This window comes from Triturus cristatus, chromosome 3_1, assembly GCF_964204655.1.
Source record: "Triturus cristatus chromosome 3_1, aTriCri1.1, whole genome shotgun sequence".
Lineage (NCBI taxonomy): Eukaryota > Metazoa > Chordata > Amphibia > Caudata > Salamandridae > Triturus > Triturus cristatus.
The window spans coordinates 1,119,065,074-1,119,091,632 of NC_140583.1; the positions used below are offsets into that span (position 1 = coordinate 1,119,065,074).

General features: G+C 41.8%; 1 pseudogene; it reads left to right on the plus strand.

Moving 5' to 3' along the window:
- The first annotated feature begins 18,850 nt into the window (after positions 1-18,850).
- On the plus strand, positions 18,851-26,333 carry LOC146861607 (E3 SUMO-protein ligase KIAA1586-like; annotated as a pseudogene).
- The last annotated feature ends 226 nt before the right edge of the window (positions 26,334-26,559 follow it).

Consider the following 26,559-nt stretch of genomic DNA (forward strand, 5'->3'; position numbering starts at 1 on the left):
GGCTGGACTGTTCCCATGAGGCACAGAGTCAAGACTGATTTGCATATAGCTGGGTTTAAGCTGGGGTGGCACGGTGAGCAAAAGAACAATGGATTTAACTCAGATCTCTTGACTGGGGATGAATGTTTGATTTGCTCTGCATTCGGTCCATCATCTGTGTGTCTTTTGCTTTCTCTCAATAACCGGGTAAACATCACAACTTCACAAGCGAGGTCCCACTTCCAGTTCCACCCAGGTGAGCTCCAACTGTAGGATTGATCTGAATTATTGATTGATTCACCATCATAGGCAACTATATGGAAGTAGAAAGACTAAGTAAGTGGGTTATATATTTATCAACGATTTTCAAAGAATTAACACCACCTGTATAGTACTACGTGATGACACAATGAGAATGCCTGATTGTGCTAAAATAGAAAAAAATAGCGATACTAGTCAGTTTTGGCTAATGTGGAGCTAGCAGTATTATTTGTGAAATCCTCAAGGTACCAAAAATGGACTCAAAGTCTGGACTCGACAAGCTGAGGTTAGGTGTTTATAGTTAGGCAACACATGGCCTGAATGATGATGATGCTGACGACTGATTTTCTTTATGCTATATCTAATATGTACGAATAATTTTTAATGCGCAGGTTGGTAAAGGGGTGGTGTGGGCTACTGCTTAAAAGATTCTACAGTAAGTTGATGTTGCTTTCACCACATCCACCCCATCAAGTGTGTGATCCATTGATGGTGTAATTTAAGCCACACCTCAATAAATTACATAGCTGGGGGGAAGAGGGTCAGGTATTTGAATAATGGATGGGTAATGGAATTTGGGGAAAGGTTTTAAAAAGACAAACACTACAGCACAAGGCCAACATTCAGTTGGGCAATAAGCAGCAGCACATGATTCACCATCAATATTTTGTTAGAAGCAAACAAAGGAATGAGTATGACAGAGTACAGATCCATAACAAAAAATAACTGTTCACGTGGACAATGCATGTGAAATATTATAATATTTAGCTCAATAGCATTTAGCATGGGCACAGAGATGTCATAGAGAGAAAAAAGAAACAATATACACCAAGGGGCCGATTAACAGAACTAACTGAGATAAAATCTTAAACTTACTACTTTGGTATTCACAGAAGGCATTTAGTAGTAGTAAAGTTAGGACTCCTAACGTTACTCCTACTAAACTGAGACAAAATCCTAACCTTACGACTTTCGGTATTCAAAAAAGGCATTTGGTAGTAGTAAAGTTAGAACACACTTACCTGTAGTGTGCACCCAACACTGGTACAGTTCCATCACCTTTACTCAGGTATGACCTGTAGTTGGTCGACCACCTACTTTTTACTTTGTAAAGTAGTTTCAGGACATTTTAATTAGACCTTGGTTATCCCCCTTTTTTTTTAGGTGTCCCACATTGATAGGTCCTGAAGAGACCCCCTATTGATGGTGGGATTGAAACGCCGTCGACAAAACTATATAAACAAACCATTTACCAGCCCCTACTAATGTATTAGAAGGCTGTGATTAACCATTTTATCTTTATTTTATGGTCATTTTTGTATTCTAGAAACCTAAGTCTATGTCACCAAATAATTACTAAATTGCTTTGTAGGTTCTATGTTCACTTGGGACACCATGCACCTTTATGATTAATTTGACAAAAAATGTACATAAACAACTAAGATTCTGGAAACATCTTGGGGGCCATTCACAGAACTAATCTGAGATAAAATCCTAAACTTATTACTTTTGGTATTCACAGAAGGCATTTAGTAGTAGTACAGTTAGGATTCCTAACTTTACTACTACTAAACTAAGACAAAATCCTAACTTTACGACTTTCGGTCTTTTTTGAAAACCGAAAGTCGTAAAGTTAGGATAAAGGTAAAACTGTCCCAGTGTTGGGTGCACACCACAGGTAAATGTGTGGAAAAAAGGAGAAAATTACTCACATGGTGCCCAGCCGGGCACTGATGGAAAAAAAGGGACAATTATGACCCTTAAAATGGCAGGACTACTCTACATTAGTATTGTAGGGCAGAATTGAACTTACTCCAATGAAGGGTGAGGGCTGACAGTTTTGCTGACGATTTCTGATTACGTTCATGAGGCAGACAAAAACAACAATGCGTGTTATGGATGTCATTCTAAGGATCAAGAAAAAACATAGTTACAGGATGTGGTGGCTAAATTATGCTAGCAAAAGGGACTGCCGATGATTTCCGGCAAGGCTTACCCTTTGCAGAAGCACTATTGAAGTCTGTGTCAGTGCTGTGCCCGAGGCTGCTGTCTTCAGTCTTGCAAAACACTCTCAGATATGGAGTGTAATCCACAGAGACCGCAGCTATCAGTCTCCGTTGCTCATGTGGTGAAGCTGCGTTTGAGCACGTAAGCTAAAATAGAGCATATGCAGCCAGGTGCCTTGTGCACTTCAGCGGCGTATCGCAGGCATTACAAAAGAAAAAAGGGATGACACGAGTGTCAGTCATCTCTGGGATCTCTGTCAATAGTCAAGGCTATTTAATAGTGGTGAGAATAAAAAATAAGCACAGGGCCTAATAGTTCATGAAGAAATAGGTACATGGGGGAGCCATATCTAATAACATGTGGCATGGCGATGCTATCTATGTACAATGGTTATAACAAGGATGGCACGGGTCTAGTGCAGCTCACGGATCACTGGCATTATTGTTCCCGTCACCGATCTGTGGAAAAATCAAGCTGTATAGGTGAATAGTGGGGAGAGAATGTGGCCTAACGGCTATGGCGGTCGACCTCGGAGCTGGGGAACCAGGTTCGAGTCTCGGCAGAGACGCTCAACATTCTGTGATTCTTGGCAAATCACTTAATCTCCCTGTGCCGAACAAAAATGAATGTGTCCTTCTGTAATGCAAACTAGTGCTCATGTAAAGTCCTCTGATACCGTTGGGTCTAGTTTGTGCTATGTTAAACTCCACACAAAAAAAAAAGAATAGTGAGCATGTGAACGAAATTGCCATTAAAGTACGGTACCAGGACTGTGTCATGTACGAACCCGTGTTTGATGAATATGCTGTCTATGTATATGGATAAGGACATATTTGTGAGGTATGATTGTTCAGTCGTCGTGAAGTAAGGGCAATCACAAATTGCTTACACTTGCATCGGCATTCACATGGCCTAGAGAAGGTGCATACATGAATAGGGCCACATCAGACAGGGGGAAATAATTATTTAAAACCCTTAGATAATGAGAGGGCGCTCAGCTCTATTGTGCAAGTTACAGAGGGACATTGCACATTATAGTCTAGGTGTCCTGTCGAGGGGACCATCCAATTGTGCAATTTAGGTGTTAGAAACATAAGCAATATTTATCAGTAGAGTATATATAAAAAAGTGCAGCAGACTCAATATGTTACTTCGTAGAAGTAATTCAAAAAAGGTCATAAAGTCAGTTCGATAAGGTGGTCACAAAGTAACACCCTTCCTCTGTTGTATTCAGTCCAGTTGATGCGGTCTATCCATTGATATTCCAGTTCTTTGTAGGATCTCCTCCTCCTTACAGCATTGTCGCTCTCTGGATGACTTGCCATTTTAAATCCCCAGCTGTATGATTATTCTTTTCCTTGAAGTGGGTCACCAAAGGAAAATTCAGTCAGAGCATCTTATTCTGCTACGGTGTTGGCAAATGCATGTTTTGATGGGTTGCGAGGTTTGTTCAATGTATGGTTATTGGCAAGGACACCATATACAATGAACAAAGTTACGTGTACTGCAATTAGAAAATAAATTCAAGTCTTGTTTAACATTTCCATGTTCAAAAACCTTTGTGTCAAATGAGTATGCACAAGCAATGCAGTTGACACACCTACAGTCACCTTTTACTTCCGGAAGGCCCCTTACTGATTCTAGTGTTCTAGGTAACTTCTTACTCCTAGCTATTGATGAGGTAGTACTGCAGCTCCCAGTCCCGCCCTGAGTTCTCCCATGATACTCCTCCTCCTCCTGACTCTGAGTAATGCTGTCCTAGACCAGACATCATCATCATCATCATGAATCATGAATGACCCGAGCAAAATAGACGTGGAGTGCAGTGTACTACTTTGAAGAACAAGTAGAGAATGAAACAGAATTGCAGAATTTGTTGCATGGGTTTCTGTTTAATAACTAAAGTGACTGTTCTGGTGTTCAAAGAACCAGAAAAAAAGGAGAACACCCCTGCAATTAATTAAATCTGGCTAAGTGTGAAAAGGCTGGTCATCACCTATAAGAAAAATTAATAGTGCCCATCACTCAAGCCCCAAACAATGTAAACCGATAATTGTTCAAGAAATTTCCCATATTACAGTTTAACACACACCCTCGACCAGTGTCTGCCACCGCTTGAATCATCATCAACCTAAATCATCACTCCCGCAATCAGTCACTGACCATTGGAATAGTTGAAGTTACCTCATTCAATCCAAGCAAGGGTAGTACAGATGGGTATTCAATCATCTTTGATGCAGGCCACATATTGGAATTTGGTGTTTGGCAGGCAGTCTTGTAAGATAATAAATAATATTATGGGGCAGCCCTTCTAGAGCTAAGTGATGCAAAAAATAAAAGGCACGAGACAATAGGCATGTGAGGGGACAGGCATTGTCCCCAATCTCATGAAGGAACAGTGGAGGCTACTTCAATGCACAATGGTCCAACTGCAATCCAGCAATCTATATATGGCTAATAAAAAAGGTGAAATAGGTTGATTGCGCACACCGCACGTGAATAATGCTTATCTGTAGTACTCAAAGTGGTTTGATCAGCGTGCTACCCTCCTTTAATGCCTGCCTGGCATATGCGATAACAGAAGAGGGGGGGGGCAAGTTTTAAAGTTTGTATGTATGCGTGTGTATATAACACCAATGGTTGGTAAGGAGAACAATCCTGGTATCGGAGTCTGAAGTTCTAGGTAATGAAGGTTGCAAGTTCAGAGACTGTCGAAGCTGGGCACGCTGAATAGTCGTTTGGCAATGAAACCTGAGACTTCAAAAGTACACCGTCTGATCAGGCAATAACATTGTTACCATGGCTATTTGAAGGGTATGCCCCTGATGAAAGGACCACCATCCTGAAATGCATTGGGCTCCACTAAACTTTCTGTTGTTTAACTGGTTGTATTGTTATATGTTTACTACAAACTGTAATATGTATTTCATGAAAATGAATTCCTTGTTTCATTTATGATGAATTAGTGATGAAAAAATTGATTGGTGTTATATACACAAGCATACATATACAAATGCATGAGTAAAAACAAATATACTGGTGAGTAGATCAAACAAACTTGAGTCAAGTTCATTAATTACAATTAAAGACACATTGTCTAACAAAGCAGTGCACTCTCTTGCCCAAGTTACCTTTAGACCTTGCCCCCCCTTCTAATAAAAAAGTGGGGCAGCATAAATCTGCGACAAAAATAATAATGTTCCTCTAGATATTTGTTTTTGTTATTTTGCGAAGAAAGAACTAAGTTCACTGAGAACATTTCTAAAGTTCAATGGGGGCACTGACATACTTAGTCCGGGAAGTATAGCTCATCCTCAAACTCAGTTGGTTCACCCAGAAGATATTCAGCTAACACATTTGATTCAATTTCAGACCAATCACCCTCTGCCTCATCCTGTGCTGCTGTGTCAGGAACAATGTCATTGTGTGGTATAAAATGTTGCTTCATTTTGATCATAGTCAATCTCTTCACATTTTGAGGTGAGAGACGGTCTTTCTCACTGCGACGATCTCAACACTTGCACTGAACACACGTTCAGCAGACACACCTACAATGGACTAGACAGATACTTTATTTCCAGACTGCTGAGCTCTGGCCATTGGTGCATCTTCCCATCCCAATACATCAATAGATTTTGAGCTACATATACCTCTTTTAAATCACCAACTACTCCTGGAACATCCTGTGGATGGTCATTGGAACTGCCACTTGCTCTACCTGCTTTGCCATCGTCTCTGCACTGGACTTCAGCCCTGACAATCAAAAGCAATACAATTCAGAGGTTGTGTCTGGTCCTTCTTTTGCTGTTGTTGCCAGTGTTCTGGTGGATGCTGTTTGCTGCTGTGTGACAAGACTACCCTCTCTGGAAGGGAAAGGCGGCACCCCAGAATTGTGGGGTGGGACTCGAAGTTCCAGCCGTTCTTCTTCCAAGTCTGTGGCTTGCTCCACAATCCACCTCTTGTATTTAAAATTATCCTCTTCAAAAAAAGGGATGAAAGTGGGCAGAATTTTTTTGTACCGTGGATCAAGTAGTGTGGCACATATATACTCTTTGGACTTGATAATGTCATGCTGCAGCCTTATATTAGAAGCCAAGTGTAGGACTAATCTCGCAACCAAGGCTTGTGCTTCTGTGTTTTCATTTACACCTGCAGGGGTGAACCTTTCAGATGCCGTCTTTACCTGGTCTTGTAGGAGATGAAACAACGGGATAGCCTGCCCATCGTACTGTCCTCCTTGCTAACTTCCCATGTGAAAACCTCAAAAGGGAGTAGCAGCTGTTTCAGGCATTTGACTAGGCCCCATTTGTCCGCATCCATGGTCATAGCTTTCCCAACTACATATTCATTGATCTGTGTGTACTGCTCAAACAGACGTTGCAGCATGTAAAAGGTGGAGTTCCAACGTGTTGGCAGCTCCTGTATCAGGGCTTTAACTGGTGCTCTATTAATGCACTAAATAATCCGCAGCTGCTTCCAGTCTTTAAAATAATGGCTGAAATTGGTGCGGATTCTTCTGCAGGTGGTCAGTATGTTGCTGACTATATCTTCTTTTTTGAGGAAGTATTGTACCATCAGGTTTGATCAATGGGACAAACAAAGAGCCCTGAAATAGCCTCCATGTCACATGTCCTTGACAATGTTACTGCCATTGTCTGTGGCAACAAATCCAATTTTAAGACTTCTGGGTCACAGCCATTCATACACCTTGCTGTTAAATTCCTCTAAGATGTTTACAGCTGTATGAGATTTCTCCATCGTGAACATGGCCACAGTTGCATGCCGCCGAACGCTCTTAAACTTTCTTCAGGGCCAAGACCTTAAGATAAATTTTGCTTTACTCCTGCAAAAGAGGTCCAGTGTGCAGTTATGTAAATATAATCAGTGGCCTGACAACTGGCCCACATGTCTGTCATCAGGTGGATCATGTGAACAACACTTTGCAGCAGATCTGGAGCAGCCACTTTGGCAAAATAGGTCCTACTTGGTACCTTCAATTTTGGCCAATAGCTGGCACAAATTCAAAGAATCCCAACTCCTTCCACAAAAGAAAAAGGGAGATCCAGCACAAAAATGTTTGCCAGTTTCCCATTGCACAAACGTGCAGCTGGGTGGTTTCACTCATAGGGCCCCTCCAGCCTAAACATGCCCATATTAGTAGCTTGGATTTTCTTCTTTTCTTTGGGCATTGACAGAGGTGTCTTTTGAGAAGTGGGTGCTAGTGGTAGACTCAACATGTGTCATGGCGGTGGGGCAGTCACTGTATGCTGGGGTATCTCCATCATCTCACTCTGAGTCTTCTTGTGCCATTGTGAAGTCGCCGAGGTGGGTGAATCTGCTGGCACACTGCTGGGGACAGGGCTGCTTGGAGCGAAGAAGATGTCACCCTCTTCTTCGTCATCATTATCATCACTTTTCCCTGTGATTGGACTTGTAGCTGATGTTCCCCGGCTCTCCTCACCACCACGACCACGTTCAGCAATTTTTTAGGTGCTCCTCCAACTTGATTGTTTGGTGTATTTTCATGTGGGTAATCTGCCCTCTAGTACCATCATGTGTACTAGGCTTACCTCTATGAACATTCAATCAATCAATCAGGGGTTTATAAAGTGCCGGCTACTCAACTGGCAGGGTCTCAAGGCACTAAGGCATGGGGAGGAAGGGGGGTCTTCAGATCCAAAGGGTTGTGGGAGCTTTGGGAGGGGGCTCCTGGTGGGGGTTGTTGACATCGAAGTTGTCATAGATGATCTTGATTATGTGATGGAAGAAAGCACTGAGTCTGTTACAAAGGTCCTGGGCGGATGTGATGTCTGTAGACTTGCTGTTGGGTTGGGGGAACTCTTTGATGATGCTAAAGAGTTCCTTTGCTGTTGTGTGCATCAGACAAATCCATTGCTGGTTGTGGCTGCTGTTCAATTCGCTGTGTTTCTTGAAATGATTGTGAACTACTTGGCGAAAGGGACACATGCAATTCTACATCACTACTCGTCGTCATTAACATGATTGCACAGGCTGCCTCACTGACAGACATGGTCCTTGGCTTAGGTGGGGAGGTGGTGCTGTTGATGCTGGAGTGCTGCTCTCAGCTTGCTCGCTGGAGGCGGATGTGGCAGACACAACTTTCCAGGAAAAGGTTGCAGTCAGCATTCCATTGGTGGAAATCTGCTTTTTCTGCTCCCAACTAGCCATTTTTTGGGCAGTACCATTTTTTAGGCCATCTAGATGCTGTCAGTTGGCATTGGCACTTAGCTTCACATCAAGCTGAAAAAATGACATTGTTGTGTATTCCGTCACTTGTCACATCGTGCACAGGCCTTCTGTCTGGCAATACTGTAGGTGATGTCTCTTCTCTTGTGAAGCAAACAAGCAAGAAAAACAGCAGTGAAATGTGGCGTTGTTGCAGTTCAAATAGTAGTACAAATAAACGATATCATTTACTTAAGTTAACATAAATAATTAACAATAGTATACAGTGTTCATTCATAAAACGTAAAACTACACCAAAATAAACTTTTATGGTGTAGACTCAGGAAGGATTAGTAAGAGCACCAACAACAACAAAACTATACAGCTGTAACTGTTTGCTTTATGTTCGATGCATCATCTGGGATGCGGTACTCAGGGAGGTGCAGCTGACAAATGACAATAAAATAATTCTTACACAATGATTGCTGCCGTGTACCTATAGCAGACATGAGGTTAATTCATTGATGACACATGTTATGAAAATGGTAAAAAAAACTAAATATAAAAATATAAATTAAATGAATAACAAATTAAAAAATCAAAAAAATTCAAACTAAAATTGAAAAAAAGTAAACACATTTTTTATAAGTAAGTGACATTATCCTCAAGCATCCGATAAAAACAGGGGAATGATTCTGTTAAGGAGTATAGGGGTTTGAATTATAATACTATAATCAAAAAATAATACCTCTGACACCGTTGATAACACTCAACTTTGCTGCCAGATGGATTTTTTATTTATCCCTGGATTGCAATTAAATACATATCAAATCTAATTTTGTTTTCATCAAGACATGTTGTCCCTGTGCAAAACCTACTCAAAAGATGACTTGGTGCTTGAAACAGTGTGAAATAAATACAACAGAAAAAATCACAACTCAGGATGTCTAGGCTGGGACTGCCTAAGACTTACATCTGTACATGTAGCAAAAAAACAAATTATACAATATATACAAAGGAAATTACTGTACAATTTGCAAACAACAAACCCTGCAGTTTTACGTGCAGAAAATAGTCCTACTCTCTTCTTGAATAAAGGTACGGGGACTCCTTTTCATGAGGCCCTCGTAGTACAGTAGTCTTTTATATGCCAAAGAGAGGTCACCTCTAAATCTGGAAACCAGGTGCAAGCTGTATTGAATGGGCTATAAGCAGTCAGAGTGCCTAGATTTAAATTTGTCCTGGGTTCTTTAGACTCGCCTCACAAGAAAAATAACCAACGCGTTTCGACCTTCTGCGTGGCGTTTCTTATGTCAGAGGTCTTCATCAGGGTGGAAATATTAATACGAAGGACTGGTGGTATCTGTTTATAAAAAGGATGGAAGCTAATACCGGTCTTATTAAAATGTAGGAAATATTTACAAATGGAAATTTATTTTTAACTGGGTGCATTACATACCAAATCTGTCTTTTTTTTGTTTCAAGGTTCTTGGCTCTCTTGATGGAGAAGAATCTTTAGGCTAGGGGAGGAAGGCAGGCAAAAGCATAATCACTATAGGGGATCTCAGTCCTCATCTTAGAGATTGCCCTAGATTAGTTTGTTATAAAGTGCCTCTTTATATTACACCAAAAAGTGTGTACAATAGAAAAAGAGCTTGATAAGAGAGTGGCAGGGGGTGTGTCAATAAAGTTAAGTAGGCGCGCAGTGAAAAAAAACCCTCGTAGGAGCTTTGTAAGGAATCCACATCGCTATTTCTTTTAAGTGTCTATAAAGCTTTAAACAAACCACCGCTCCAAAGTACATGCAGGCAGACATCGTGACTACCCTTTTTCCCCTGGTGTGAAAACAATTATTAAACACGCAATCTGTACCTTGGCTTGCTGGTGGATAAATTATAACTCGGCATCTAGGAGGGGTTCCCCTATGGTCAAGCTGCCAAACGTTCCCGGGCTATTTTCGGGCGGGGCACAGCTTGGCAGTGTAATTGCCTCAAGTGTTCAAGCGTAGGGACAGCTTTGAAGGGCCACGGAATCTCTTCCTCTATTCGTGCTAGCGGCGTTGTCAATAAGTCCTGAACTCGAGCCGTGGTAAGCACCAGAGTATTTCCGGGTTCTGAAACGGAAATGGGGCGGCTCAGCTATGACGTAGATCCTGTTTGTTGCCATGGAGCTAAACGCTCTTAAAGTGAGCCTTCTGTGTTCTAGTTTAAAAGAGCACGCGAACATACGAGCTTGCTATTTACATCGCTGTGAATATTAAAATTCGTAACGATGAACCACTACGGACTTCACTTAACATGAACATATATGGAAGGATTGGAGGAACTTAATGGTAATTCAAGCTCTGGAGGGCAGCCCGTATAAGCAGTCTTACTGTTATGACTCCCAAGCTTACAGAACTATCATGCTTAAGGTGCCTACGTTTAACCCTAGCCTTTCCACATCATTCAAGGATTGGGGAGGAAGGGAGGAAAGAAGAGTTTTAAAGAAGCTTTCTCATACCCAGTGATTGATCTTGCTAATTTCATTCAGGCCATTTTCGATTGTATATAAATAAAGAATAGTTTTTGCTTCAAATCTAGATAGGAGAGCATCAACATTTTTTCCGGAGACATGTTTAAGAACAGTCCATTTTATATTGTTAGGCCCGTGCTGACGTTCCAGGCAGTGTGTAACCATCGGAGCACTGATAGTCTTGCAGCGAATTCTAGAACGATGTTGAGTCATCCGTGTCTTAATGGCTTGGGTTGTTTTTCCAACATATGCTTTGGGACATGGGCACACTGCGCAGTAGATTACGTTATGCGTGTTACAGTTCGTAACGGACTCATGTTTTACAAACTTTTTTCGGTAAATGTATATTGAACCTTCTATTGTACTTTCACAAGAGGAGCAGTTACCGCATCTCCGATGTCCTCTAATCGGTGGTAATGCGAGCAGGTTTCGAATTGGTTGGGTGATCTTTTTCTTGGCTGTATCGGCATGCACTAGTTTGTCCTTTAGACTTTTGTTTTTCTTGAGTGCAGAGATCGGAGGATTTTGCAGTGTTTCCAAGGCTTATACAGTGGACCAGTTCTTTTGTATTATTTTCTTCATGTCGTTGGTACAACCTGAAAATGTGGTAACACATACAGTGGTAAATCATCCTCTCATGCTTTGGGTACCAAGAGTGTTTCCCTTGGGATGCACCATGCTCTCTTCATGGCCCTCTTCAGGAGTTTCCTTGGATGATTCCTCTCGGCCAACTTCCCCATAAGTACCTTGGCATTTTCGAAGTAGTCCTCCTTCTTCATGCAGTTTCATTTTATTCTCAGAAACTGACTGAAGGGCAAGTTTTCACGGAGATTACGTTGATGAAAACTGGAAAAATGGAGTATGATATTCCTGTCAGTTTTTTTCTTGTACAGAGTCGTGTATAGACTTCCTCCTTCATGTTTGATCATTAGATCTAGAAAGTTCATCTAAATTTTGTTACAGTTGGCCGTGAATTGGATATCTCTATTCCTGCTGTTGACCCAGTTGAGGAATTCCAAGAGTTGTTCTTTCGAGCCTCGCCATAGCATAAAAACGTCATCAATGTAACGGTACCACATTTTAATGTGGCCGTCATATGGATTGTTGGCATAAATCCACCTGTCCTCAAATAGTCCCATAAACATTATGGCCATTTTCGTAGCGAATGGACATCCCATTGCTGCTCCTTTTATTTGAACAAATTGGGATCCATTAAAGGTAAAAAAGTTAGATTTTAAACATATTTCCGCCATTTGTCGTAGGAAGGAAGTTGGAACATTGTGGGGACATACGTGTTTTTCCAAAAAGAACTCGATAGCCTCCAAGCCTGCTTCTTGCGGGATGTTCGTATACAAGCTGACAATGTCAAGCGTAACCAGATATTCTTCTTGTTCTCCAAAAGGTTGACCTTCCAGGGGGGTAATAGCTTGCATTGTATCTTTAATGTAACTGATGGTATCCCCAACTAGAGGTTGTAAAAAGGTATTAACATACTTGGCAGGTCTTTCAAGGATGGAATTCACTAATGAGATAATTGGTCTTCCGGGAGGATTCTGGAGATCTTTGTGAACTTTTGGGAGGACATATATTATTGGTGTCCTTGGATTTTCATTGATCAAATATTGGGCTTCTTTTTTAGACAGCCAACCTTCCTCTTCTCCAGAACTTATCAAGGTGATAAGTTTGTGTTTTATCAAATGTACAAAATCTTCATCAGAGCGTTTGTAGTGTTCCTCTTGGGTCAGTTGTCGTTCAACTACAGACTCAAGCATAGCATTCATTATAATTTATTAAACTACTATCTCTTGTTCAACCATCCATGCGAGCATATTGCAAAGGACCACACTGGCTGTAACACACAAAATGGCTGCCTGCCATTGCCACATGGTCTTTAAGAACAACAACACAAAACAAAAAGGCATTGGGAACAAAGAGAAGACATGCAGACCTATGGCAAAAGCACACTGTCTACCTACACAAAATGGCCACTGACTGACCACATGGTGAAACAGAAAGGAAGGAGGCATGGGGAACAAAAAGAAGATATGTGCGGGACTATGGGGAAAGCACACTGGCTGGCTACACAAAATGGCTGCCAATCACATGGTCGGACAACAACAACAACCAGCAAGGAGGCATGGTCGCAAACAAAGAAGACATACAAGCCTGTGGCAAAAGCACACTGGATGCCTACCACTGTTCCCAACAAGGCGCACGCCCGCGCGCACTTCTCAACCCCAGAGCGCGCAGTCCCATGTGTTGAGCACGCACATCCTGCGATAGTATTCGTGCCGCCGCTTTTAAAAGGCGCGCGGCGCGAAAAACGGGCATTTCCAGATTACAGATGACGGCGGCGAAAGTGATCATTCGGGAGTGGAGGTAAGTGTTGTAATGTGCCCACTTGTATTTCTTTTGTTTCTGCTGCGTGTGCTTTTGAAATGCCCTCAGGTGCACGCACTGTTTGTTTGCTGTATTGTTCATTTAGTAAAGCAAGGCTGCGGGGGAGATTGTGTGCGTTTATTTAAGTATTCATGTTAATTGCAGCCCCTCCATGAGCTGCGATTAACATGAATACTTAAATAAAAGCACTCAATCTCCCCCGCAGCCTCGCTTTACTAACAAAACAATACAGCAAACTTTGAAACACGGCATGTGTTTTTTAGGCTAATCTGCCTTGTTTGCAGACTTGCTGTATTGTTTTGGTAGTAACGCGAGGCTGCGGGACAGATTGAATGCTTTTGTTTATGTATCCATGTTAATCGCAGCTCGTGAAGGGGCTGCAATTAACATGGATACTTAAATAAAAGCACACAATCTCCCCTGAAGCCTCGCTTTACTAAAAGAACAATATAGCAAGGACTATTGGTATAGGCAGCTGGTCTGGGTAGAGGAAGCTGCAGCGAGAGGGACAGTCCTTGGACGTAACAGTTTTGAATAGGGGCCTAAGTCTTGGAGGAGGCGGTAGGGTTTATGTTTTGACGACGGAGAGGGGATAGTGGAGGGTCACCTGCCTGGCATCAGAAGTGCCCGGGCATGTTCAAGGACGCTGCATTCATCTGTCCTGTTGCCAGAATAGGTTGAGACTTGTCTGAGTAAATCAAAAGAAAGAGATGGAACACATCCTGGGATAGAGAGCTTAGGCTGCACTGTCCACAAGTTCACTTTTATATCACTCCCTGCAAAAAAATGTACTGCAGGAGGACGAGATAAGAACATATGTTACCTGAATTCACAAAAAAGGACGTGAATGCCAAAAACAGTCTTATAAACATAACCTTAGCGGTAGTAAAATGATGGAACAACCAAAGAGAGTCGTATACATGTAGTATAGTCACTGAATTGCAGCCACTCGGTTGCAGGCTGCACTAGAGCATGGCTTCACAAAACGGCAGATGTACCAAATAAGTGTAATAGACTTATTTTCCAACATGACTCATGTTCAATAGATTGACATGGTCTTCGTGTAGGTGACAAGACCATCCCATATTTGCCAGAATAGTCTGGTTATCAGTGTCTATCCTAGCAAATTTCTGGAAAGGCATCATATGTCACGAGGGAATTCTGCACAGAGGGAGACGAGTCTTGATGTGTACCTGTGCAGAATTATCAGTAATCGATAGTAAACAACTTAAGCACCACAGATTAAAGTGTGCCGGGAGTTTAACTTTTTCTCTATTTAATTAATGGTTTCCACGCTCTGTGGCCAAAGGTCAAGGGTCGTGATTCCTGATTTAAAAATATTGCTTTGCCACTTCAGTAATGCCTTGTGTAGCTCAGTGAATATCGGCCACTCACACAAGCAATACTACACATAAGCTGCTTCAACGATCCTATACCGTACACTGCAAACTCAGATTACACATTTAACACTCTGTGAACTCACTTGTACTCCCTCAGTATGCATTTAAGGACCTGAACACATCATCTTCCGGAATGTTCGCCACCTTTCAGTGTCCATACTTGCCAATAATATGTAGATTTATAAAATGAGTTCCAGTATGTAAACTGGGCACGAATGATTAGGCAAGAGGCACCTAGAGGCATGGTGTGCTATAAATTTCCAACAAAGAGGAGCTTCGAGAACACAGCACAGAAGCGACCTGCTATTTATTAAGTATGCAGCTTTATTTCAAAGTACATGACATTTCTCCTCAATGCTATATAATATGGCCACCTGCTAAATTACGAGACCAGAGTTGTAATTATGGTTTCCCCACTTGTTGTAGTACCTCCTTTACCCTCCCAAACCCTCTATATGATAGTCATATCGCCCGCTCTAGTAAATTTATGGTTTCACTTTTTGCGCCTCACTACTTTCAGACTTCACCAGCCACCACTGATTTTATCATACTGCTGTTCTTCCCTTGAGTTTTAGCAAATTTCAAGAGGAGCATTCCTCTGGTCTTAGCTTCTGAGTGAGTTTCATTATCACCCTGAACCCAAAGTGAATAGACTCATATTGTCTTTTGATTACAAAAATACAACAGCTACGGACTTGTTTTATAGGTATTATTCACTGCATACTGAAGGGTTTGGTTAGATTTTACATTTCTCATATCAAATGACAAGATATGTATTCTTTCAAAACATACTGCCAATTTTGGAATTACTGTAAAATCTGCCAGGGAATCCCGAACTTCGATTTGCATGTATGTGTCCAAGCTGTTATAACATCAACAGATCAGTGATAGGTAAATGTTTGATATATAGTTCTAATAGAGTAACAAAACTAGGCATTTAGGAAGATGTGAACATATATTACAGCAGTGAAAAATGCACGTTGGTCTTCCTCAAGATTCAGTCAAATCACCTGTGAGTTAGCCACCAATCACAGCATTTGCGATACCATTATATCAATGGTACCATGTTTTATATTCAGGTTCAACTAAAACAATTCATTCATAAGGTCTCGGAATACTGCAAATATATTGAGACTATGGTTGAACGAATTAGCCACAACTGTTGCTGCTGAACACTTTGTTCCCTCGCTGCCCCTTGGAATTCACAATTAGGCAGTAACTCCAGTAACGGGCTAATTGGAAAATTCTGTGTGTGGAGAAGCTATGTATATCAATCAGAATTGAGGATTGTTAACAGTGTGCAGAATATTAATCCACACTCAAATTAACACGTGTATGCTGACATGATGCCTAGCACATAAAAAAATAAAATGTGCTGATTTTTCAAAAGAGATTAATATAGGTACAAATGTAGCAATTTTTTTTTTAATTCTAAAGTGTGCTGGAAACAAATATTTGAATATGATAAAAACACATCAATACACTAGGTGATGACTTATGCACACATTATTGCTTGTGTGGAGTTTTACCCCATTTTGGTATAAATGTAAAGCTCATTTCATTTGAAAATGTGTTGTCTGTAATGGTAGTGCGCTACCACACCATGCATACACCACTCCACTTCGCTCTATGCCCTTCCACTCTTCTACGCCACTCCACTGTACAACATGCTACTTCACGCCAAGGCACTCCACAATATGCCGTGACACTCCACTCCCCTCCACACCACTTACCCCACACTACTCTACCCCACTCCACCCCAATCTATTACACTCCAATGCACCAAATCTACCCCACACCACCCCAATCTACCTATCCCCACTTTACATTGCATGCACAATACACAGAGACACTGAATCATAGTGTGTAAATCAATGTATAGGAAATGTTAGATCAGACAGAGGACTACAAGTTGTAGGAGTCACAAGGCATCCATACTGGTAGACAGTATAGTTTAAACGTTCTTGGTCTGAAAAAGCACACTCTGAGAATTTAAAATGTAACATCTTGGTTGGGGGTTGGCTTTAAAAATAAGAATCGATTTGTACCCAAGTTAAACATTTTTGCAGCATTAGGATAATGAAAGACTGGAGGAGAAATTCATAATGCTCTAATCTATACCTTGCAGTTTGCATGCAGCTCTTTGATAGTTAATAGCTCACTTTTCTATATTAGGATTTAAAATTATAAACTGCAAGTAACAAAAGGGGCTCTCTGACAGAGCAGTAATGCAGTGATCTATTTACATTGCATGCAATTTGTGATGTGCATGGTTCACCTGCTTTGCATCAGGCATTTTGACCTCCTCCGCTACTTTATAATAAGTCAAAACTTCCACTAGACAAAAATCAGATCTCTCTGCAGCTGGTCCATCAATCTCCAGAGTTATCCAGCCAAAGTGAAGTGGAGAAGTCAGTATTGAGCCCAGATTTTCTGGTGCCACATTGTTCAGCCACTAAATGTACATACTTCTCCAAGTCCACCTTAACACCTCCCAAGTCCCTGACCACTACCCTGCACGCATCGGTGCGGCCCTCTGTCACACCACAACCAAATATTTGTGGCCCTTGGAAAAATATTTGCGAGTACCCATGGTCTATTGTAAATGTGATTACATACAAATGTGTGTGAATGGGACGCGTATCGGTTAAAACATTGACATGGCAAAAGGTAAAGAAAATGCAGGAGAGTGGCTGGATTGTGTGGGGAGGTTCAGATAAGTTTAGCCTAATGGATGCTAATAATGAGGCACAGGGGCACGTGCCTATTTGCCTAAACTGGAATCCCAGGTAACTATTTGGCCGTTTTTCCTATTGGAGTATCTGGGGCAGTCCCATTCATTGTTTGTAACTCTTAGAGCCTTTGCTAACCATCTTGTCTTCAATTGCAGGTTTGCAGTCTGTAAGGTATTTGGATTTGAATGGTCAGGCGTGAGTACCCACAAAGACAAGGAAATTCTGTTTATGTTCCACATTGGATTTGGGGGGTGCTGGGTAAATAGATTCACAATCTGCACCCCTTTTCTTTTGCAGGTTTGTGAGACTGTGCTACAAATACAGTTGTACAGGCAGACGTGAGTACAGGCAGAACAAACAGGTAATTGTTTGGTAGAGTTAAACTGTGGTGCATCTTGTGTATTGTAGTATAACAACATACCTTACCCATGTTTTCTTCTGTTGTAGGTTTCGCAGACAGTATCCCACACATTTGAACAGGCATACATGAGTACTAGCAGAGCAGGTAATTGTTAAGTAGAGTTAAACTGTGGTGCATCTTGTGTATTGTAGTATAACAACATACCTTACCCATGTTTTCTTCTGTTGTAGGTTTCGCAGACAGTACCCCACACATTTGAATGGGCATACGTGAGTACAAGCAGAGCAGGTAATTGTTTGGTAGAGTTAAACTGTGGTGCATCTTGTACATTGTAGTACAACATACCTTACCCATATTTTCTTCTGTTGTAGGTTTCGCAGACAGTACCCCACACATTTGAATGGGCATACGTGAGTACAAGCAGAGCAGGTAATTGTTTGGTAGAGTTAAACTGTGGTGCATCTTGTACATTGTAGTATAACATACCTTACCCATATTTTCTTCTGTTGTAGGTTTCGCAGACAGTACCCCACACATTTGAACGGGCATAAGTGAGTACAAGCATAGCAGGTAATTGTTTGGTAGAGTTAAACTGTGGTGCATCTTGTACATTGTAGTACAACATACCTTACCCATTTTTTCTTCTGTTGTAGGTTTCACAGACAGTACCCCACACATTTGAACGGGCATACGTGAGTACAAGCACAACAGGTAATTGTTTGGTAAAGTTCCCTTATGGTGCACATGGTATATTGCTGTATCACAAATTCACAATGTGCTGTAACAATCTTTACTTCTATTGTAGGCTCTACGAACAGTGCTACATTTAAGTTTGAAAAGGCAGGGCAGTGGACAGAAAAATCCAGGTAATTACACTCTACGTTTTGCCGGTGATGCCTCAGTATTATGTTACAGATTGTAATCATGAGCATAGGCATCAACTTTAGCCAAGTTCGTTTATTTTGCAGACTTTGTGGCATAGCAGGGTAAACCCAGTTATCACAAATATGCTCAAGCGCAAAGCTGTACATTCTGCAGAGTGTGATGCTTCACCACAAAGGAAGAAATGTTGCCTTGTATTCAAGGAAGAGTGGATGAAAGAAATTGTGGAGGCTGAGACACAGAAATCACGAAGCAAGGTTCGCGTGCAACTTGGGGAACTATTTCAATACAGTCCAGACTTGGGCTTGATTTGCAAAGCATGTGATGAAGCCAAGAATGTTGGGGACTTTTCTACAGGGAAGAAATGGAGTGATGGCTCGAAACTGGATTACCTGAAATGCCATCTAATTAGCAAAGTTCACGAGTCTGCCATGGTGATATTGAGAAACAGAAGTGCTGCTGCCAGGTTTTGTTTTGGAGTGCGGGCAATGCTGACAGAAACTGCCACTGACAAAGCAAATATAATGGAAGTAGTTGAACGACAAAGATCCCTGCCTGAGGAGATAAAGATTCTCATCAACAATGTGTTGCTGGCAGTCAAGATGAATACTTCAATGTTATCTGTACAAGACACCCATGATCACCTAGCTTTGTATGTGAAGATACCAGGCAGCTGGAGGAGCAAGAACTATGCCTTTGAGTTCCTTGAGGCCATCAATAGCGTGATACACTTTCAAGGTATGGCAGAACTTCGTAATGCTTTGTATCACAAATAGATAATTGAAGAGAGCACAGATATTTCTGTTACAAAAATGCTCATTCTGTACTTCAAGTTCCGACCTGTAACCTCAACATAGCACAAAACACTGTTTGGGGGCATAGTGAAGCTGACTAGTTGTAATGCTGAGGCTATCACTACTGCTGTGAAGGAATTCTAAACTGTCAATGAACTGGACCTCATGAAAATGGTCATGTTCACATCCGATGGTGCGTCTGTGATGCTGGGTAAAAATAATGGTGTTGCTACTCGCCTTAAACAATCCATTCCCCATCTAGTTGAGGAGCATTGTGTCGCTCATCGAGAAGATTTGGGAGTTGATGATGCCTGGAAGAGGGTTCCAATGATTAAAGAGATGGAGACATTATTGAGGACTGTCTACACTGTGTTCTCCTGATCTCCTGCAAGGAAGTACAAGCTGGATGAAATGGCATTGGTCACTGATTGTGAAGTGGTCTCTTTTCGACCATTGAATGAAGTCCGGTGGTTTTCAAGGCATTTTGCAGTTGGTGCACTAATTCGGAATTACCAGGCTGTTCTTAAGTACTTTGAACATGAGAAAGTTGAAGAGAATGATCCAGTTGCTAAATATTGTTACAAAAAGCTATCTGACTCAAACTACCATATTTCCCTTGCAGCACTTAATGACATTCTGAGTGAATTTGCATCTTTGTGCTAACTGTTCCAAAAAAGTTCTTTGACTACTGTTGACGCTGTACAGTATGCAAGAGTAAAGATTGGCCAAATTAAGGAACAGTATTTGGGGGACACTGTCTTTTGGAGCAGCAATGTAAGAGATATGATGGTGTTGTACAAGGAAAGGCAAGAGTTTGACAGTGGGCCTATTTTGTCTTATGTTTCCCTTCTTTGTGAGCACATGCAAAAAAGGTTCCCTGAGGATGAACTGAAAGAATGGGCAAGTTTTGAAATCCAGGTAATAGCAACACAATCACATTTTGATTTTGGGACTGAGAATGTAGAAAGACTTGTTGAAAAGTATAAAAATGTCTTGGTCCTGGGTGATTGTGAAACACCAGAAGATGTTGTTCAACAATACAGAGACTATAAATATGTGGAGGCAGAAAATGTAAAGGGTGGTTTATTTACCACCTTTCAAGACATGGTGAATTTCACTGTATGCAATGCTGCTCAGTATAGTGTGGTTCTCAGCTTGTTGATGTCTGTGCAACATTTCAGCATCTAGTGCAGATTGTGATCGAGGATTCAGCCTCATGAATTCTATCAAGAGTAAATTGAGGAATAGACTAGAGCAGATGCATTTGAATATGCTGATGAGGACAAAGACCTACCTCCTGAATGGGAAAGTTGACCTAGATAAAGTTTATCAGCACTGGAAAAATGGCAAGGATCGCCGTGAGAAGCAACCCTGTCACCCATCTAGTGATGCCACTTGACTTGTCTGAACGTCCCTCTCCCACAGTCCATGTTTGCGTGGATGTCAGAGTATTACAAACTATCTCTGGCGGGATAGCCCAACATTACTCAGTAGCTTTCACATCAAATTGTAAATATGTTATGTAATTTTGTAACTTATTGTGTATATGTGATATTGTATAGGCTCTCAACATTTCCCCACCCAATGAACAGTGCTCCAGTTAAGAATATTTAGGAAAATCTTATGATGGTACCACATGTTGAGTCTTGTGCTTTTCTAACCCTGAAGTGTACTTGCCTGTGTAACCAATTCAAGTCATGGCGTCTTTATCCAATTTGCAAACCGGCCCTAAGACCCTTAACGTGGAGCTGTATGTGTGAAAATGCACCATCTTTTCACTTCGTTATGTAAGCGTTTGGAGTGACCTTTGGCGCTGCACACGCACGCGGTCTGTTTCCTGGCACACATATCCATGGTTGCAGCACACAGAGACCCTCCACTGCTGCACACAGAGGAAAAAAATGAGAGGGAACATTGATGCCTACACAAAATGGCAACCAGCCAAATGGTCAAACAGCAAGCAAGGAGGCATGGGGAACAAAGAGAAGACATGCAGGCCTATGGCAAAAGCACACCGGTTACTACACAAAATGGCCACCGACTGACCACATGGTAATCCAGAAAGGAAGGAGGCATGGGGAACAAAAAGAAGACATGCAGGCCTGTGGCAAAAGCACACTGGATGCCTACGCAAAATGGCGACCAGCCAAATGGTCAAACACAAGCAAGGAGGCATGGGGAACAAAGAGAAGACATGCAGGCCTGTGGCAAAAGCACACTGGATGCCTACGCAAAATGGCCACCAGCCAAATGGTCAAACAGCAAGCAAGGAGGCATGGGGAACAAAAAGAAGATATGCAGGCCTATGGCAAAAGCACACTGGATGGTTACACAAAATGACTGCCAGCCACATGGTCAGAACAACAACAACAACCAGGGAGGAGGTATGGTCACTCACAAACAGAGACGACATGCAGGCCTATGGCAAATGCACACTGACAGACTACACAAATTGGCCACCAGCCACATGGTCAGAACAATAACAACCAGCAAGGAGGCTCGGCCACAAACAGAGAAGACATGCTTGCCTATGGGGAAAGCACACTAGTTGGCTACACAAAATGCCCACCAGCCACATGGTCAGACAACAACAAAAACCAGCAAGGAGGCATGGTCACAAAGAGAAAAGACATGCCGGTCTATGGTAAAACACACTGGCAGGCTACGCAAAATGGCCGCCAGCCACATGATCACAACAACCAGCAAGGCGGCATGTCCACAAACAAAGAAGAAATGCAGGCTTATAAGGAAAGCACACTGGCTGGCTACACAAAATTCCATCCAGCCACATGGTACGAACAACAACAAGATGAAGGCCTGGAAAACAAAAAACACATGCAGGCCTAGGGTGCACACTGACCATACAAAACGGCAGCTGGGCACATGGAATAATGAACAACAAATGCAAATGGTGGCCTAGGGAAAACACACATACACGCACACAGTGGCCAGGCAAAAGAGGGATGGTAACACAGAGAACACAGCATTAATTCGGCAATGCCAAACACTAAAATTACCAGGGGTGAAAATGTTCACAACAACACAAATCCTCCAAAGGCATTACCCCACCTAAACACTGTTTGCAGGGGAAAACCCCTGCTGCACCATAAAAAACATTTTTTGTATTTTAATCTAATGCCACCGAAGGCATAAATCATATTTAAATTCTACAGACAAAACAGCAACAGTTGTTTAGTGAATCCATGAATAGTACAGGGCCTACTGGCTGGAGGGCCCATTGGCAGACTAGGCCACATAGTAAATTAAATCAATCAATATTGCAAATGTATTACAAACAAGGAGAAGAAAATGTACTGAAGTGTGCAAAATGTGTCCTTTACAAAAGAAGATACATTTCATGCACAATAAAAACTAGGCCCCAACTAAACCTGCAGGCCACCCACCACAATACATTTTAAAAATCAAATAAAAGTACAAATAAATCCAGTGGCATATCCCCAGTCAAACAAACAACACCCTTATAGATCAGTTTTTCAACTTACTTGTGATATCAAAAAACAAAGTCCTTAAATCCAATGTTTTACATTGAGCAGAAAAGGAGAGTGATCGTTCAAGCTCCAAATCCCAATGAAAAGTGAACAGGAGAGGGACAAAGCACTGTGTGGAGCCTGCTGGACAGGAACAGAGAGTTGGAGACTCGGGGCACTTCCTTCCAGTTGAATTTTCTTTTTAAGACTCCTTGCACAAAAAAAATCACCAAATGTCAATTCGAGGAAGTTTTTCACTTCAAATCTTCATTCCAGGAAGATTTTGATGCTTGTCAAGGAGAGACTCTTACCCGAGTGCAACTGCGGTAGATCCTGCTCATTCAGGATCCAGTACAGCAGAAAACATCCTCTCCAAGACGCTTGCACACCCAAATTATTTGATGGTGACTGCAAAATTTTGCATGAGGATGCTGCTGGCTAGCAAATCTTGTGGCGCCAGTGAACAGCCCTAAAAATATTGTGAGCGAACGCAAGAACTCAGCAAGTCACTTCCACGTACGCAAAATGATATTTCTAGCTGTGGTCAAATTCACCAGTTTAAGAAGAAAATCTACTCCAAATGCCTCTCAGCTGCATTCTCAAGCAGAACAACTGATCGACTGCTCCATTTGCGATGGGCTCTAAGAATGCTAGATTGGTGCCGTTGTGACCAGAAGCCATGCGAGTGAGCTCAAAGTCTTGCGGGAGATCGCTAGTATTGTCAGAAGTCTTGCATGCACTGGCAAGTCACCTGAGAGTCTTGGTGCTGGTGGTTGAGCTCCAAAAGAAAACTTAAGCACAAATGAAAAAAACCTCCACTTCAGGAATTCCGCGTTTATTGTACATGCTTCGTCAATTTCGGAAGATGCTATGTTTCCCAGTGAATACATTCTTGATGTTAATGTGATCATACCATTGTCAACCACAGCCAAAGGCTATTCTAAATTAATCCTATAAATCTTGCATAGTCTCTCATAGCTTCCTTTTGAGTAATTTTCCACAGCTCGTTGTATATTGCATTCAAGAAGCGCTTTTGATGTGCTTCCTGGGGACCCAACAAGAAACACCTGAGATCCATGTCATCAGAAAGAAGGGACAAGTCTTGTTTCACCTGAGAAAGTGTTGAGGTTTTTAGCCAATCAAGGCACAACCTCCCAACACTATATGATGTCACCACCCTGAGTGTTCTTATTGTAGATATTGCTGATCAGGCCTGTTGATTTTAAACCTTATGGTGTTGCCCAGGAATCTAGATTGAAATCCATTTGTGTCCACAGGCCAAACCAACCATCCCTTCCAATTTGGGTCTGATAAATGGTAAGAATCACTGCATATTATGATACCTAGTGTATGCTCACTGTATTGTGTGAACTGCTGCCAGTTCTCAAAGCGTGAAAAAGCGGGAATACATAGTGTGTTCAATTCCTTCATTTTGGCTATTCCAAGACAGGAAGTTTATTGCACTGCTTTAGTCAGGAAAATTAGGTAGCATTTAACAGTATTCCCATTCAGTATAATTATAAAAAGCATGTGGAATACTAGCTGTAAGAAATGGTGACCATAATGTTGAGAGAAAAACATAAACATAAACTGAAATTAGATGGACCATCATACAATTCATACGAAACAATGTAAGCCTCCCCCTTCTTTTACGTAAATCCACATTGCTCCCGGGTACAAGCAAGAGTTAATCAGTCATGATCGGCAGAAGGTTTGCGCCCGATTATATTAACATTTCTGGCCCTTTATTGATCTCCCATAGTAAGACTATTACTAGTGCATAAGGTCCAGGTAATCCAGTTATTCTAAAATGACCGTCCAATGGGTCATTATACATCGTTACTGTCCCAATCTATTTATTTAGTAGTCCAGACGTCCCATCCGCAGCCCTACTTACGGCTGAGAGATCCCTCAAATGCAGACATCTGCAGTGGCAGAAGGCACCCTCAAGCATTCATACCTTCCATCAATGCGGACGATGTAACACCATTTTGGAGTTGGTGCAATCTCAACTGGCATTAGGCTATGCCGTAAGTAAGCATGCAGAACTTCTTACAGAGCCCCAAGAAGAAAGGAGATGCACTCATACACTGATTGAAATCTTTATTACTGTATGGAACACAAAACAATGTGAACTTTCCAAAGGTGTTTTGGTAACTCCACCTTGCTCATGGGTAAAAGCGGTGGTTCATCAATTATAACTGTCAGAAGGTTCACACCAGATTTTATTGAAATGTCTTGCCCTAATTGAGCTCCCATAACTAAATTATTACAGGTGCATTATGGTACGGGTAGTCATGTTATTCAAATATGACTTTACAGTGTGTTATTATGCAACATTTCTGTCCCAATCTATTAATTTAGAAGTTCAGACGTCCCATCATCAGCCCTACCAAAGGCTGAGAGGGGCCTCAAATGCAGAAATTTGCGGTGGCAGGCATCGCCCTCAAATAATCATCATTTCAATAAATGCGGGCAATGCAATGCATTCTTGGAGCTGGTGTAATCTCAACTAGCATTGGGCTATACAATATATAGGCTTGCAGAACTTTTCACAGATCCCTGAGAAGAAAAGAGATGCACTCATGCACTGGTTGCAATTTTCTTTATTACCATATGGAACACAAAACAATGTAAGCCTCCCCAACGTGTTTTGGTAACTCCATATTGTTCACGGCTTCAAGCAGCAGTTCTTCATTCATAACTGCCAGCCAGATCGTTCACACCAGATTTTACTGAAATTTCTGACCCTTGATTGAACTCCCAAAATAATATTTTTACTGGTACATTATGGTCCTGGTAGTCCAGTTATTCCAATACGACCATCCAATTGGTCATTAGACAACGTTTCCTTCCCATATTTATTACATTTAGAAGTCCAGGTGTCCCATCATCAGCCCTACCAAAGTTTTAGAGAGCCCTGAAATGCACAAATCGGCGATGGCAGAGAGTGCCCTCAAACAATCATCCCTTACATCAATATAGGCAATGCAACGCCTTTGTGTAGGTGGTGCAATCTCAACCGGCATTGAGTGATGCCGTAAGTATGCTTGCAGAACGTCTCACAAGCCCCGAGACGAAAGGAGATGCACTCATGCATTGGTTGCAAACCTCTTTATTGCCATATGGAACACAAGACAATGTAAGCCTCTCCCAATGCGTTTCATAACTCCTCCTTGCTTACAGGTGCAAGCAACTCGAATAGACCTGAACATCAGATCCATTGGACCAAAGACCAGGACAAAGACAGCCCACTGAATGAGAACTTAAGCCCTGCTGCAGAAGAAAAAGGTGCCAAATCCTGGCAGCTGTACCAACGACTCTAAAATCGCTGCCCACTGTGGTGTCCTGACCCTGCAAGGACTCCAAGAACCCTGGAGCACTTACCGCCTTAGAGAAATTGCTGAGAAGCTCCATTGGAGTGAATGTATCACTCCCCTGCACACATCAGGCACCGATCCAGTGAAGTCCAGTTTGTAGACTTGCTGCTCCCCGATGACCTTGATGCAGCACCAAAGCAAGAAGAGGTACAACATGTCTGGAGGGTCATAT